Below are 13,799 nucleotides of genomic sequence, written 5' to 3' on the forward strand. Positions count from 1 at the left end.
ACTTGAAGTTGTAATTCCAATTTGGAAAATCGTGCGTAAATTTTAAACACCAATTTCGCCGAGATGCAGGTGCGTGACGTCACACAACTATGTCGGCACACAGGAAGATGTACACAATAAGTGATAAACGTTCACTTATAAATAAATGAGATAAATGAGTCAAAGTTCCTACATTACATGATATTAATGAGTGTTCAAAACATGGTAAATTATACTCCCTTTTGATAATCGTACACCTGTAGCACAAACGCTAGCGTTGCAAACTGTTTCTGAATTAGGCTGTTAGGAGACATCTCTGGTGACAGTCAAACACCTGCTAAACTAATGGGAGCATAGCAATTTTGTTTCCTTAAACTTCATCTTCCCAGCATCTGTAGGGCATTTATGAGATATCACATTGGAGATTTCAAGTGGACTATCCCACATCTGATTTGAATGAACACAGCATAATTAATTACTGATGACAGACATGAGAATTAATAGCATGATGAAAACAAACCCCTCGATTAACACGTTTCATGCTCAGCTTCGTAAGTTCGCAGATGAAGACTAGTTTTAAAGGAAGTAAGAAAATAATATCAGCCTTTTAAAATGAACGTATCACACAAAGCTCTTTTCCTCGGGTGGGGTTTGTGATGATTTCGCCCGGCGCTGCAGTGGAGCGTCCCCTGCTGTTCTTTTCAGTCTCCGGGATGCAGAGTCGGTCCACCAAGGGGTTTGTCGGACGTTGCGGTTCCCACTCTCTTTTCTTCTGAAATCAAAGGACTTCTTTATGTGCACACTGCAAAATCAGAGGTTATGAAGGTAGGCCGGTTTTATATGTTTTCTTTTTTCCGAACTGAAGGTTTAGGCTACTGTACGGCGTGCATGTGTAATGAAGGGATGCTCTCGTGTACACTGAAGAATTCGGCAGGATTTCATCCTCACGGTGCAACATCAAACCATGTAGATATTCATAGTTACTCTTCCAAAGTCATTGATTTCATAAGACGTAAACAATCTAGGAATTACCTTTCTGAAAGGGCAGTTTTTTTCTTAAATTAAGGCTAAATCTTCCTCCACCTTTCTCTTTTTTTCCCATGTGAGAAACTCATTTTCACGTGAGAGTTTTGGTGTGAAATCACTTTCTCATTAATCTACAATTAAGCGACAAATGAAATAATGAAAAACATGATCATATACTTGTGTTGCACAAGTTTGTCCTATATAAGTTTCATATTGAGTTATTATCAGCGGGTGTTGAGGTCACAAACATTAGTGTTATAATGAAGATCAGGTGCGTATACGTTACATTTGTAACATAATACACTATGTTTGTATAATAACTACAGCTATATGGTCAGTAGCCAGTGCTGAAGTCTGAGTAATAAATCTGTTTGTACTGGAAAATGTGTACTCTATCCTAATCTAATTTTATAATGTAATTGAACATGAAATCTTGCAATTCTTATTGTGGAATATAAGCTTATTATGATAATAATAAATCATGCATCAAATTCAAGCATCAGTCTGCTGTATATATGAACTTCTTTTTTTTTATTGTCCAGAGAACAATAGCTGGTCCACTCCCCTGAACGGATGAAATCAATGAAATCAACAATAACATGTAAAAATATGCTTGTATTTTTTTTTGTGATTATGAATCCACACCTAGTACACTATTTAAAATGTATTATAGATAACTAAATCACAGTAAACTCATTACATTATCACATTTAGAAGAATATGTTTTCAGTTTTTAGTAAAAAATTGTTGACAGTTTTTTGGGGGGGATTTCAATGATCTGAATAACTTATTTAGATTATTATGGAGTAGTAGAGAAACTGTTTTATTGGTTAGGAGAGAGAGTCAGAAGGTGCATAATGCCTGAGTGTGATCCCAGTAGGTGGTTCCGTCTCCGTAACAGTCTCCTGCCGCTCTCTTGTCCAAGCAACCCACACGCACACACACACACACTCATGTTGTGTTTCCATGTTTTATGGGGACTTTCCATAGACATAATGGTTTTTATACTGTACAAACTTTATATTATATCCCCTAAACCTAACCCTACCCCTAAACCTAACCCTCACAGAAAACTTTCTGCATTTTTACATTTTCAAAAAACACAATTTAGTATGATTTATAAGCTGTTTTCCTCATGGGGACCGACAAAATGTCCCCACAAGGTCAAAAATTTCGGGTTTTACTATCCTTATGGGGACATTTGGTCCCCACAAAGTGATAAATACACGCTCACACACACACACACACACACACACACACACACACATACACACATACACAATGCCCCGCCCCTTCTTTCGGATCCCTTATAGTTACAGTTCAATGTGCAGTTCTAGTGCTGAAGGACAAACACTGTTTGTAGGAGCATGCTGGGATGATATTTATGCACCATTAGGACATTTCTAAATTGGACTCTTGCAGGAATATGGAGAGAGAGAGAGAGAGCGAGAGAGAGAGAGTGCACGCCCTGTGTGAGGTTACTCAATTTGGGTGTTTTTAGTGGGAGAAAGGAATATTTTGTCTGCACTTCTTTGAATTATAGTGGTATACCTGTACTCAGTGCTTTGAAAAAATCTTTTTAGGTGGTTTTCCACAACAACACAGTTTTGAATGAAGATGTAGAGTAATGGTGAGATGCAGAGTAGAGGGTGTGGGCTGGCCTTTATGTGGTGTTACTAATGTGGGTGTAGCTAAACGCTTCTAGCCCAAGACGTAGCTGTCATGTTTGGCACACTTCTGATGTGTTCCCGTGTTTGAGTCTTATGTATTTGTGTGTGTGTGGAGAGAGAGAGAGAGAAACCAATCAGATTCAATAATCCAGAAAGCCATGTATGTATACAGTAGTATTTGTGTGTCTTTGTGTTTGACTGACCATTGATGATATTGTGGTCTTTGTTTGAAGCCTACTGGTCTTTAATAGTTCCACTCAGTCCACAGCACACTTTCTAGGACTAATAGAAATTATGTAATAAAGTCTTGCCATTGATAAACATCAACATGAATGCGGCAGTGCCCTATGCGTAGTTCACAAATTAAGTGCAAGTTTCTCTGACTTCAGAATGAAGTAAATACTGAGTAGAAGAACATGTAAAACTTCGCCCACACAGTGGTTTACATAATTACACTGATGTTAGTAGTAGGGATGCACCGATATGACATTTTTTGACCAATACTGATTTTAACAAAAAAACAAAGGCCGATGCCGATATTTTGCCAATTGTTTTGTCATCAGATCACAGTTTTTCTTTAGAATTGAGAGAAAGAGTTTTTTCAAAAGCAGTTTTACTGTTCTAACAATATATAATTTCCATTGAACGTGGATTGGATCTGTTGAACGCATGACAGGTCAGATTTTTTAAGAGAGCCACAATGAAAGATAAATAGAAGATAAAAAGATAAAAAGAAAAATAAAAAAGATAACTTGAAGATTGATATGAAAAAAGGTTATTTTTTACTTCTGCATTAACATGAGATTGAGAAAGAATACTAATTAAATATTAAAATGTTCTGAGTGTCAAATTGGCTATTATTATTACAAATTGTGGCTATTATTATTTCTGGATTGTGTATTTGAATTCACAGAGTTTTTACAAAAAAGTGTGTTACTAATTCATTATAAATGAACCATTGGTTTTTCATATTCATGCTTATAACCGATATGCCAATGGATTTAATTTGATGCATCCCTAGTTAACTGTGAGTTTTTGCTGTACTGATGGACCCCCCAGGATGAGTTCTTTAATGCACGCTGTAATAAAAAAGAAAATCTTACCTAACACTTCACAGCAAATGCACTGGAGGACAGATTATATCACAGTGGGTGCACTGTTATATATTATCAAGCATTTAATGTGTTTTTTACATGTTTATAATGATTGATTATGATAGATAAGAAGATGCAATCATGAATGCGCTTACCATCTGTTAGCACCACCATATTGTTTACTTGCTATGCAGCATGGGATTCTGAGTTTGTGACAGAACCATAGAAGGTTCTAAATGCCAAGTCCTTCCACTTTCCCAGCACCGGAAGTGGTTAGAATGAGAGACGGATGGAATGGGAGAATGCTCGTGTGGATTGACTAGACAGAAAACATTATCATGTCGCTGCATCAAAACAATGCAGTCCGACGGTAATGGCTTTAAACTTTTATTTAGTGATTGTTTGAATGTTTGTAACATATAAAAATATAGATATTGTGATGTTGAAAAGACTATTTGACCAGCTGGTTCATTATGACAACCATTTCAGTCCCTCTATTGCTGGTGATCGTATGCATCTGAGCCGGTTTGAACGCACGTGCGAAAGGGTTAGTAGTCCTAGTTATTTGGGCAGGATATGTAATGTTAGCAGAATTTGTATTGGCTGATTGTGCTTTTGATAAATATGAAAGTTTATTACCATATTTGACACACAATAAATAAGCATCATGTTGTTTCTAAGAAGCTCTATTAGTAAATCACTGATTGGGAATTACCCTTCTTCCTATGTGTCAATAAAATATTTTCTTTTCATATAATTTATTTGAATAAGCATTAAAGAAATAAATGTTCAGATGTTTGTGTGTTTGTTTTGCATCAGAAATGACATTTTCTATCAGCTTTTATACAACACACACAGTGGAGTGAGATGAAACAGAGGTGCATCATTGGACACAAACCCCACAATGCATTGCTCAGGAATTTTTAATATTGAGGTTTATATCATAGGTCAGGTCCACTTTTGCTGTGATGTTGCACTGCTTTATACTTTTGAAAGCTGCAAAGCACAGTGACTTGAGTGAACGTGGCTTGTTCTGCATGTTATAAGCCCAGATTGATGTGTGAAGGCTTTTGTGTTTGTGTTACTGAAGATTATTTTGTCCATTCAGTACTTTTATTCTCCTGTTGAATATAGGCTATAAATAGAGAATATTACACATTTAAATTAAATCTAAGTTCTGCAGGCATTTTTACATTCGCTTTTAGCTGAAGTTTATCTGACACAAGATTCAGAAATATTTTGCTCTTGATCTTTTCATCCATTTCTGAATCTGTGCATTGCTTGGAAAAACTAATTAGTTTATGCCTTTGGGTAAGTGTACCCTCCCCATATCTGATGTAACATCTGTCATGTTCATCTAAATTAGAAAGTAAGCTGAGCACTAACATACAAAATATAGACATTTATAGATAATTTTGTGTTGTCATTTTGTGTTAGGAAATCTTTCGTAATTGGTGACTGAATCAGTTACTATGTAGAGCTTGATCCTTTGCGTCACAATCCATCTGTTGGCAATCATTTCATTCCAACTTTGTTCTCCCTGTCTCTGTTTTTCAATTGGTAGCAAGGTTGACCCTGTTGAGATTTAGATCTAAAAGAAAAACAAACAAACAGATCCTTTCATGGGACATGCATACTGTATCTGCTTTCTGTAGTATTGATTGACCCCTCTTGTTTATAATACTGTATGTTACAACCATTTTCGTTTTTGAAGTCCCCTGCATCTCTCCAGGGAAGAGAGATGAGGAATGTCTCAGAATCAGCCTTTGAGAGTTGAAAAAGTCGTTTGCAATGTGTTTGTGTGTTCCATTTCTCTGCATTGGTGAAAATGTAGTCCCCTTAGAATGAGGAATGTGCCACAACTGGAAGAGCTCTGTCTGTCTTCCTGTTGTCTTCTGTGTATCTGTCAATTACAATATCTATGATAGATTGAATGAATAAGAAAAATACTAGGGTTGTGGGTGGTTACTTTATGGTGCATTGCAAAATGGTTGTTATGGTTATATGGGTGGTTGCTAGGTGGTTGATTAATGATGTAAGCTACTAAGAGCCACCCCCCACTTTCTATGATATTCTGGTCCTTCGTAATGGCTTCGATCCCTCCTTCAGTGTAAGTTTATGGGATTTTTTTTCACCTTCATCTGACAGGTGAAAATCCTAAACATGATCAATTAGAAAAGTAATAGCACTCTTATTTCTATAGACAAATGGATTTTTAATGATAACTTATATACCATTAAAGGCAAATCTACAGTGAGCTCCAATGTTGTTAATCGATGGTATGCTTCTGTTGATGGCATCAGTCGGCATTAAAAAAACAAAAACAAAATTGTGTTAAATAGTGGAATACTGCCTCCGAATCCTATAAAGAGAGAGCCACCATCAGAGAATTACGGCAAACAAAGTGCAGAAAGTGCTGTGAATGACACAATTGAGTCTGTCTTCCTAAATTCTTAAACTATTTATATATTTGCTTATATCTAAATAGTTTGCAATAAAATTATAATTTATTGTATCTATATTAATAATCAACAACATAAATCAACAGTTTTATATATTTCCATAGTTTGTAATTTGATTACAGTATTTCGCAATTCTTCATGGGATTGTAGTTTATTCCCTCAATAAAACTATTAAAGGAATAAATTAAGCTCAATCAACAGCATTTGTGGCATAATGTTGATTCCCATAAACATTTATTTGAACTTGCCCCTTTCTGGGCTAAATCTGGGTTACAGTGAGGCACTTAAAATGGAAGTGAATATGGTTAATCTGTAAACGTTAAAACACTCACTGTTTTAAAAGTTTAGCTACAAGACATAAACAATATGCAGGTTAACATGATTTTACTGTGATAAAATCACATACTAACATTTTCTGTGTAAAGTTATAGCCAATTTTATAACTTTGTTGCCATGACAACACAACACATAAACACAATCCTCTAAAACAACAATTTTGGCAACTTTACAGCTCAAATTGTACACAAGTTTTAACAGAAGAATTATTGTTAGTGCTTTTATAAAATTAAAAGCTTCACATTTCTGCCTTTAAGAAGGCAGAACTGCCCCTCACTGGATGGGGTAAGAAGAATATAATTTCAGAATGCTATTCTGAGCTGCAGATTGGCACTGTTTTGGTGCCACGAGGGGGACCTACACAATATTTGGCAGGTGGTTTTAATGTTGTAGCTCATCGGTGTAAGTACACAGTCTTGTACCTTCATATTTTTGTCCGATTTTCAAATGCTTTTTTGCTAAAAATTAAGGTTTTTAATGATGTGTCTCATCTCAAAGCTGGTTGGTTTGGTTCATGGCTTAAATTGCATTTATGATGGATTTTATGAAATCCCTGTGGAAACATAAATGTGACAAAAATGTTCGTAACACAAGCAGTGCAGGACAAGCAAGCCCCACTAATTATTGTCATGGAGATGGAATAAGGGATAATGACATAAACATTTTTGTTTTTTAGTTCATGTGTAGTGAACTGGCTCTGGCCAGATTTTGTATGATGACAGTTATGAGTATATTGTGCTTTTGAATGATGTGTTCTGCTGTGCTGATGAGTGAAAGGCTGCACTAACCTGATCTCTGTGAAGAGATGATGGTCTTTTGATATTTGTTCACACCACTGAGCCATTCACGTTTGTGCTATAGCCGCCTGTGTTTACTGCAGTCTGAAGGTCACAGAAGCTTTTCCCTGCTGGGACAACGGCACCTTAAATCTCTGCAGTCTCTGCTTTCAGCTATTCATATACACAGGGCTGACGCATCAACAGGATAAATGTGTGGTGCTGTAGTCAGATAGAAAACTTTTCTTATGGAAGCTAAATTGCAACCTACATATAACACCATTGGATTCTCCTTGGGCCTAAAATATTAGTCATTTCCAGTTTAAAGAATGGCAAACACATTAGGTAAAAGTAATGCATCCAGACCAAGTATGGTTTTGTGAAAGGGTAATTTAGTAAATATTTCTTGTTTAGCTGTGGCACAGTTAGTCTTGCGCCATTTCAGATCCATGTACATTAGCATTTAAATGAGCTAACTTGATTTTACCCAGTTCAGGCACCATTGTCTCCATTTGAATGAGTCCACTCTCAGCAGACTGAAAGGAATGAAATCAGATGAGCCATTCACTCTCTTGTTCATTCTTTAATAGCATGGAGGATTTGATAACTAATGGGACCACAGGTAAAGAGGGAACAAATCTCCCTGTCCCTATGTCTGTTTTAATCCAGTTCTAACTGGAAAGACAAAGGTCAGATCACATTATCATTACTTTAATATGGATTAAGTGTATGGATCCATCGAAACATGAATGCACTGTTGATTATGAGGGGAGCAGGTGGCAGGTTGTGATCGTTCATTTAAACTGGTAAATGTGAACTCATGATTAACTGTAAAGTTGGTTCGTTGGTATAAGTATTTTTTCCTCAAATGCTGCATAATTTGTAGTGACAAATGCAATTAAGTAGCAAAGCAATTATTGGTTTAGTGTTAATGGCTGGAATGTACACTGAAAGCTGTTTCTTCCTGTTAAGAAAAACAAATGCTGGCAGCTACTGTCAAGCAAGCATCTTGTCAGAGGTATTCATAGTGTATGTATGAGCTTGGTAACTCAAGACTTTTTAGATGGTCATCAATAAGTCTCTTTTCTTTTATCTGTAGGTGCTGTGTTTCTCTATCTGCTGTTTTTCCCTCACCATGCTTCGGTTATATCATTATTAGCACTTAAGCTTTCAGTGTATTCAATGCGCCTGATCATTAGCTGGCCTGTTTCTATGAGAGATTGTATCCATTTGCATTTAAATGAGGCAGTCTGCCTCAACATGCTACTGAGCATATGCAGCTGCTACCAGCAGTTAGTGTATTATGCAACCTGGTCTCATAGTGAAAACGTGATTCTATATACATTTTAAACAAAACGTTTTACTTGTGTCTCCAGGTTCAATTCCTGTCAGTTTCCAGGAGAAATTAACACTAGAGGTGCTACAACAACTCTGGGTTTTATTCACTTTCACTCAAATCTTGAATTCAATGGCTGATAATGACTTAATAAATACTAATTTTTCTCTCTATTATTCAGACCCTGCTATTTTATGATATCAACACACTATATTCAGACACATCTTTTGAAAAACAAATCATTTTAATGCTTTTATTACAGACTCACCAACATATATACACTTATTCCAACACGGATAGCTTGCGCTAATGCGCTGTCTGCGCTATCTGGACTTGGACTCAGAGGACCATGATTCAAGTCCAACCATTAACTAAAGCTGACACGTAACATTACGGAGTCATAGAACAGTCACGAAATGTTGTGGTTGCTTCAGAAAATTAGATTTTTCATTTCACTTCTGCATTTTAAAACACTAATGGTTGATTTAGGCATTGATTAGGTAAGGATGTCTTTTTAAAACATCTCATCTATATTTTAAAACACTATTGGTTAGGTTCAGGCAAAAGTGTATGTTTAGGGAGGTATGTTATGAAAATATGTACACCGATCAGCCACAACATTAAACCACCTGCCTAATATTGTGTAGGTCCCCAAAAACAGCGGCAACCCACATCTCAGAATAGCATTCTGAGATGATATTCTACTCACCACAGTTGTACAGAGCAGTTATCTGAGTTACCGTAGTCTTTGTCAGTTCAAACCAGTTTGGCCATTCTCTGTTGACCTCTCTCATCAACAAGGCATTTCCATCCACAGAACTGCCGCTCACTGGATGTTTTTTGTTTTTGGCACCATTTAGATTAATTTCTAGAGACTGTTGTGTGTGAAAATCCCAGGAGATCAGCAGTTACAGAAATACTCAAACCAGCCCATCTGGCACCAACCATCATGCCACGGTCCAAATCACTTAGATCACATTTTTCCCCATTCTGATGGTTGATGTAAATATTACCTGAATTCCTGACTCATATCTGCATGATTTTATGCACTGCTGCCACATGATTGGCTGATTAAATAATTGCATGGATGATTGTTGATGAGTATTTCTGTAACCGCTGTTCTCCTGGGAACAGTCTACTAGAATTTACTCAGAATGGTGCCAAAAACAAAAGACACACAGTGAGCGGCAGCTCTGTGGATGGAAATGCCTTGTTGATGAGAGAGGTCAACAGAGAATGGCCAGACTGGTTTGAACTGACAAAGTCTGCGGTAACTCTGATAACTGCTCTTGTCAAATGTGGTGAGAAGAAAATAATCTCTGAATGCTATTCTGAGATGTGGGTTGGCGCTGTTTTGGCGGCATTAGGGGGACCTACACTATATTAGGCAGGTGGTTTTAATGTTGAGACTGATGGATGTATGTATCTAAAATTCACCTTAAAACCATGTCTCAATACGACACAATTTTACTTGCTTTCGGTACCCCCAGCTGGACATTTTCCTTAAAACCTGCAGCCAGATGTGATATACAGCACTTAAATTTTGAATTGCAAAAATGTTGTCATGTTCACATAAATTTCATGAGACAAGGTTGGTATTATTTCAACAGTTAGACTACAAGACTATAATAAACACCATCAATTACATTATTAGGTTTTCCTGTAGGGGTGGGTTAAATATAGATTTTTCAGATGCATCGCAAACTTCATTTGAATGATCTTGATATTGATTCTTAAATCCCAAGATCTATATTTTACTCTAAGTGCAACCAAAGTCCTGGCGCAACCCTTTACTACAATGAGAGCAAATCACTTGCATTACTAACCAAATTCCTTTGGTTGTTGATCAAAACTAAAACCAAAATAAACATTTAATTCTAATCATGCATGGTTCAGATAAGATAAAGCCATTCTAGTTATGCAATTAAACAATAAATATGTTACAAATTTTATGTCTTATTTATTGATTGAATACATGAATTTATACATTTTTAAAAAGCAAAAATGTGACCAAAATGATGAAAAACAAATAAAATCTAATTAGTAAAATGTATATTTTAATAATGCATCTAGTTAGAAGGTCCACTGTATAATTAACAGCATTAGCTGGAAGAGAATTTCTTTCATATCTAAGCAAAATGGACATTATAACTAAAATATACCCATGTGAAACTAATCGAATCGAGAGCTTGTGAATCGGAATCGAATCGAAAAGGGAAATCTGTATCAGTACCCCGCCCTATTTTCCAGTGCATGATATCAATGTAAATAGCTCTGTGCATAGAATTACAGATTAAACACACATTTTCATGCATTTTCTGTGCATTTAATGCATTAATCATTGTGACATCCTTTCAAAGAAGTCAGTCTCCTAAAAAAGCTATAAACATTAATGTTTAATGTTACTATTACATTTTCTCATACTGCTTATTGTCCAAATCCTGTCTCTCAAGAATTCAACACTTTACCCCATTACATTATTTGTTCCTCTGTTTTACCAACTCAGACAACACAATTAATGTTAAAGACCTGTTATACTGAAAGTAATGTTTACTCTCTTTATTATAAGTTAGTAACATTTTAATGTTTAAATTGAATTAATTACAAAAAACAAGCTACACATTGTTATATGAACATTGAACAACACTGGTTCAGTGAGTTCATTCAGCCAAGGATTTGTCAGACTGTGCACTGTGATGGGGACTGAACCCAGCCCATTTGAGTAATATATCGTTGAGTGCTTTTACATGCACATTCTTACACTGATTATGCTTAATAAGCTAACAACGCATGTGGTCATGTAAACGCAATAAACTGCTTTCCTTAATCAGTGTAAAGGCCATAAACGGCTTGTGAATAACCCGATCGTCACGGTTAGATTTTTGCATGCCATGTAAACGCCTTACCCGGTTTTCTTACCGGCCCATACAATGTACACGTGTTGAGCGCTCTTCAAGGTTTGATGTCAAAAGTAGAGAATAACAAGGTTATTTAAAATTTCATGAAATTTTATGATTTAGAATTTTATGAATCATTTCATGATTTCTTGCCTTGTCAGATGTTTTAAACAAGTATGCTCATAGTAATATTATACTGAATAATAATAGTAATGAGAGAGAGAGAGAGAGAGAGAGAGAGAGAGCATAAATGGATAGGAAAAGGATTACTTGATTTTAAAATGTTGCTTTTTTGTTGTACTGCTCACATGTAGCAGCTACTCTGCTGTGTGTGTAATAAAGGATTGTTTATTGGGTTTCATGGAAAGAGTGTGTGTCTTTCTTTGTGTTAAAGCAAACACACCCTCTAAATCTGATTCAGTGCTGTATCTGGAAGAAACATCAGAGAAAGCATTCAGACATACGAGTTATCTTGCTCTAATTCTCTATTTCGCTCTCTTCAGGAGCAGCGTGCACTTTTCTGGTCTATAGGGCTGCACGATTTGGGGAAAATGTCACATTGCGATTATTGAGGTTAATATTGCGATTGTGATATAATAAACAAATGGTATCATGAGTCAACTTGCTTGGTTATCAAGGAAAATGCACAATAATAATAATGCTAATTATTATTATGCTATTATTTCAGCTGATAATGCTGAAATGTGTATTTTTCAACTCAAATACACAAACTAGCAACAACAACTATAAATGCACAGTGTTTTCAAATTAAAATATTTTTACAAAATGAAATAATATCTTGGCATTACTGCAAACTTGTTATTTTCTCAATATTACACCTAAATAAAATAGAACAATAAATAAGAACATACAAATTTTCACGAAAATAAGATTGTCCAAACAAACAGGGACATTCAATCAGAATGGAACATGTACTTTGTATAAACTGGATATATATATATTTTTTTTTTTAAATGACCAACTGGTATTTCCAAATCCTCTTTCTAAAAAGTTCTACTTATTTTGTCCAGTGTGTGGATAATTTTGTGAAATCCCACTTTGCTAGCGGTGCATCATGTCTCTTACCAAGCAGTGCGTTATGGAGTCAGTGATTTCTTTATATTTCTGTGAAGACTTGTCATATAATCTGGGCTTTCACTGTCATGCATTCATCATACTTTTCTCTGTGCTGTTTCAGGTGCTGATATGTTGCCATGTGATGTAGCAACTTTAATTTAGCACATTTTGCACAGTACCTCTCTCTGTTCAGCGTCGGTTATCTTAAAGCCAAAATATCGCCATATAATTAGGGTTTTTTCTGGCTCAAAATGAGGTGGCGGTTTAACATACTGATCAAAAAAGTGACGTTAAAAACACGTAAAAGTTGGCTTTGCGTTAATACACTATTATTGACCTGCAACGGAATAATTAATGTAGTCTTAGTCTTCACTAAAAAGTACATTTAACACAGGATTTTTTTATCATATTTAGTCAACCTTATCCTATTTTTATTTAATTTTTTTAGTCAAGTTTTAGTTGACAAAGTCTGGGCATTTTAATGTAGTTTTATTCAATGAAAACTGTTGACAATTTAGTCATATTTTAGTCACTGAACACTGTCTGTGTGTGTGTGTGTGTGTGTGTGTGTGTGTGTGTGCGTGCGTGTGTGTGTGTGTGTGTGTGAGCGTGTATTTATCACTTTGTGGGGACCAAATGTCCCCATAAGGATAGTAAAACCCGAACTTTTTGACCTTGTGGGGACATTTTGTCGGTCCCCATGAGGAAAACAGCTTATAAATCATACTAAATTATGTTTTTTGAAAATGTAAAAATGCAGAATGTTTTCTGTGAGGGTTAGGTTTAGGGGTAGGGTTAGGTTTAGGGGATAGAATATAAAGTTTGTACAGTATAAATACCATTATGTTTATGGAAAGTCCCCATAAAACATGGAAACACAACGTGTGTGTGTGTGTGTGTGTGTGTGTGTGTGTGTGTGTGTGTGTGTGTGTACATAGTGAGACGAGCGTCTCCGTGTTAGAGTGCGCATCAGCCGGCGGAACTTTAAATCTCTCCCAGTTTCGACTCCCGCTCAGATTTGGTCTCTTCCGCGACTGGTTGAAGCGGCTCTGACCGCACAGAGAATGACAGTTTTGGAGTTTGTGCTTATTTAAATGTCAAGCTCCCGTATTATATTAACTTTAATTATTGATGAAATAAAGATAT

The 13,799-nt window shown here is 36.0% G+C and overlaps 1 protein-coding gene across 2 annotated transcripts in view; it reads left to right on the top strand.

The window, feature by feature from the left end:
- Positions 1-678: 678 nt before the first annotated feature.
- The window catches only part of apba2b (amyloid beta (A4) precursor protein-binding, family A, member 2b), a 130,377-nt gene continuing 117,256 nt past the window's right edge, over positions 679-13,799 (top strand). For both annotated transcript variants that reach the window (XM_052090600.1, XM_052090607.1), the window contains exon 1: positions 679-804. The gene's annotated coding sequence lies outside the window, so the exon portion shown is untranslated. The remainder of the gene's footprint in view (positions 805-13,799) is intronic.

The sequence above is a fragment of the Xyrauchen texanus genome, chromosome 2 (assembly GCF_025860055.1).
Source record: "Xyrauchen texanus isolate HMW12.3.18 chromosome 2, RBS_HiC_50CHRs, whole genome shotgun sequence".
NCBI lineage: Eukaryota > Metazoa > Chordata > Actinopteri > Cypriniformes > Catostomidae > Xyrauchen > Xyrauchen texanus.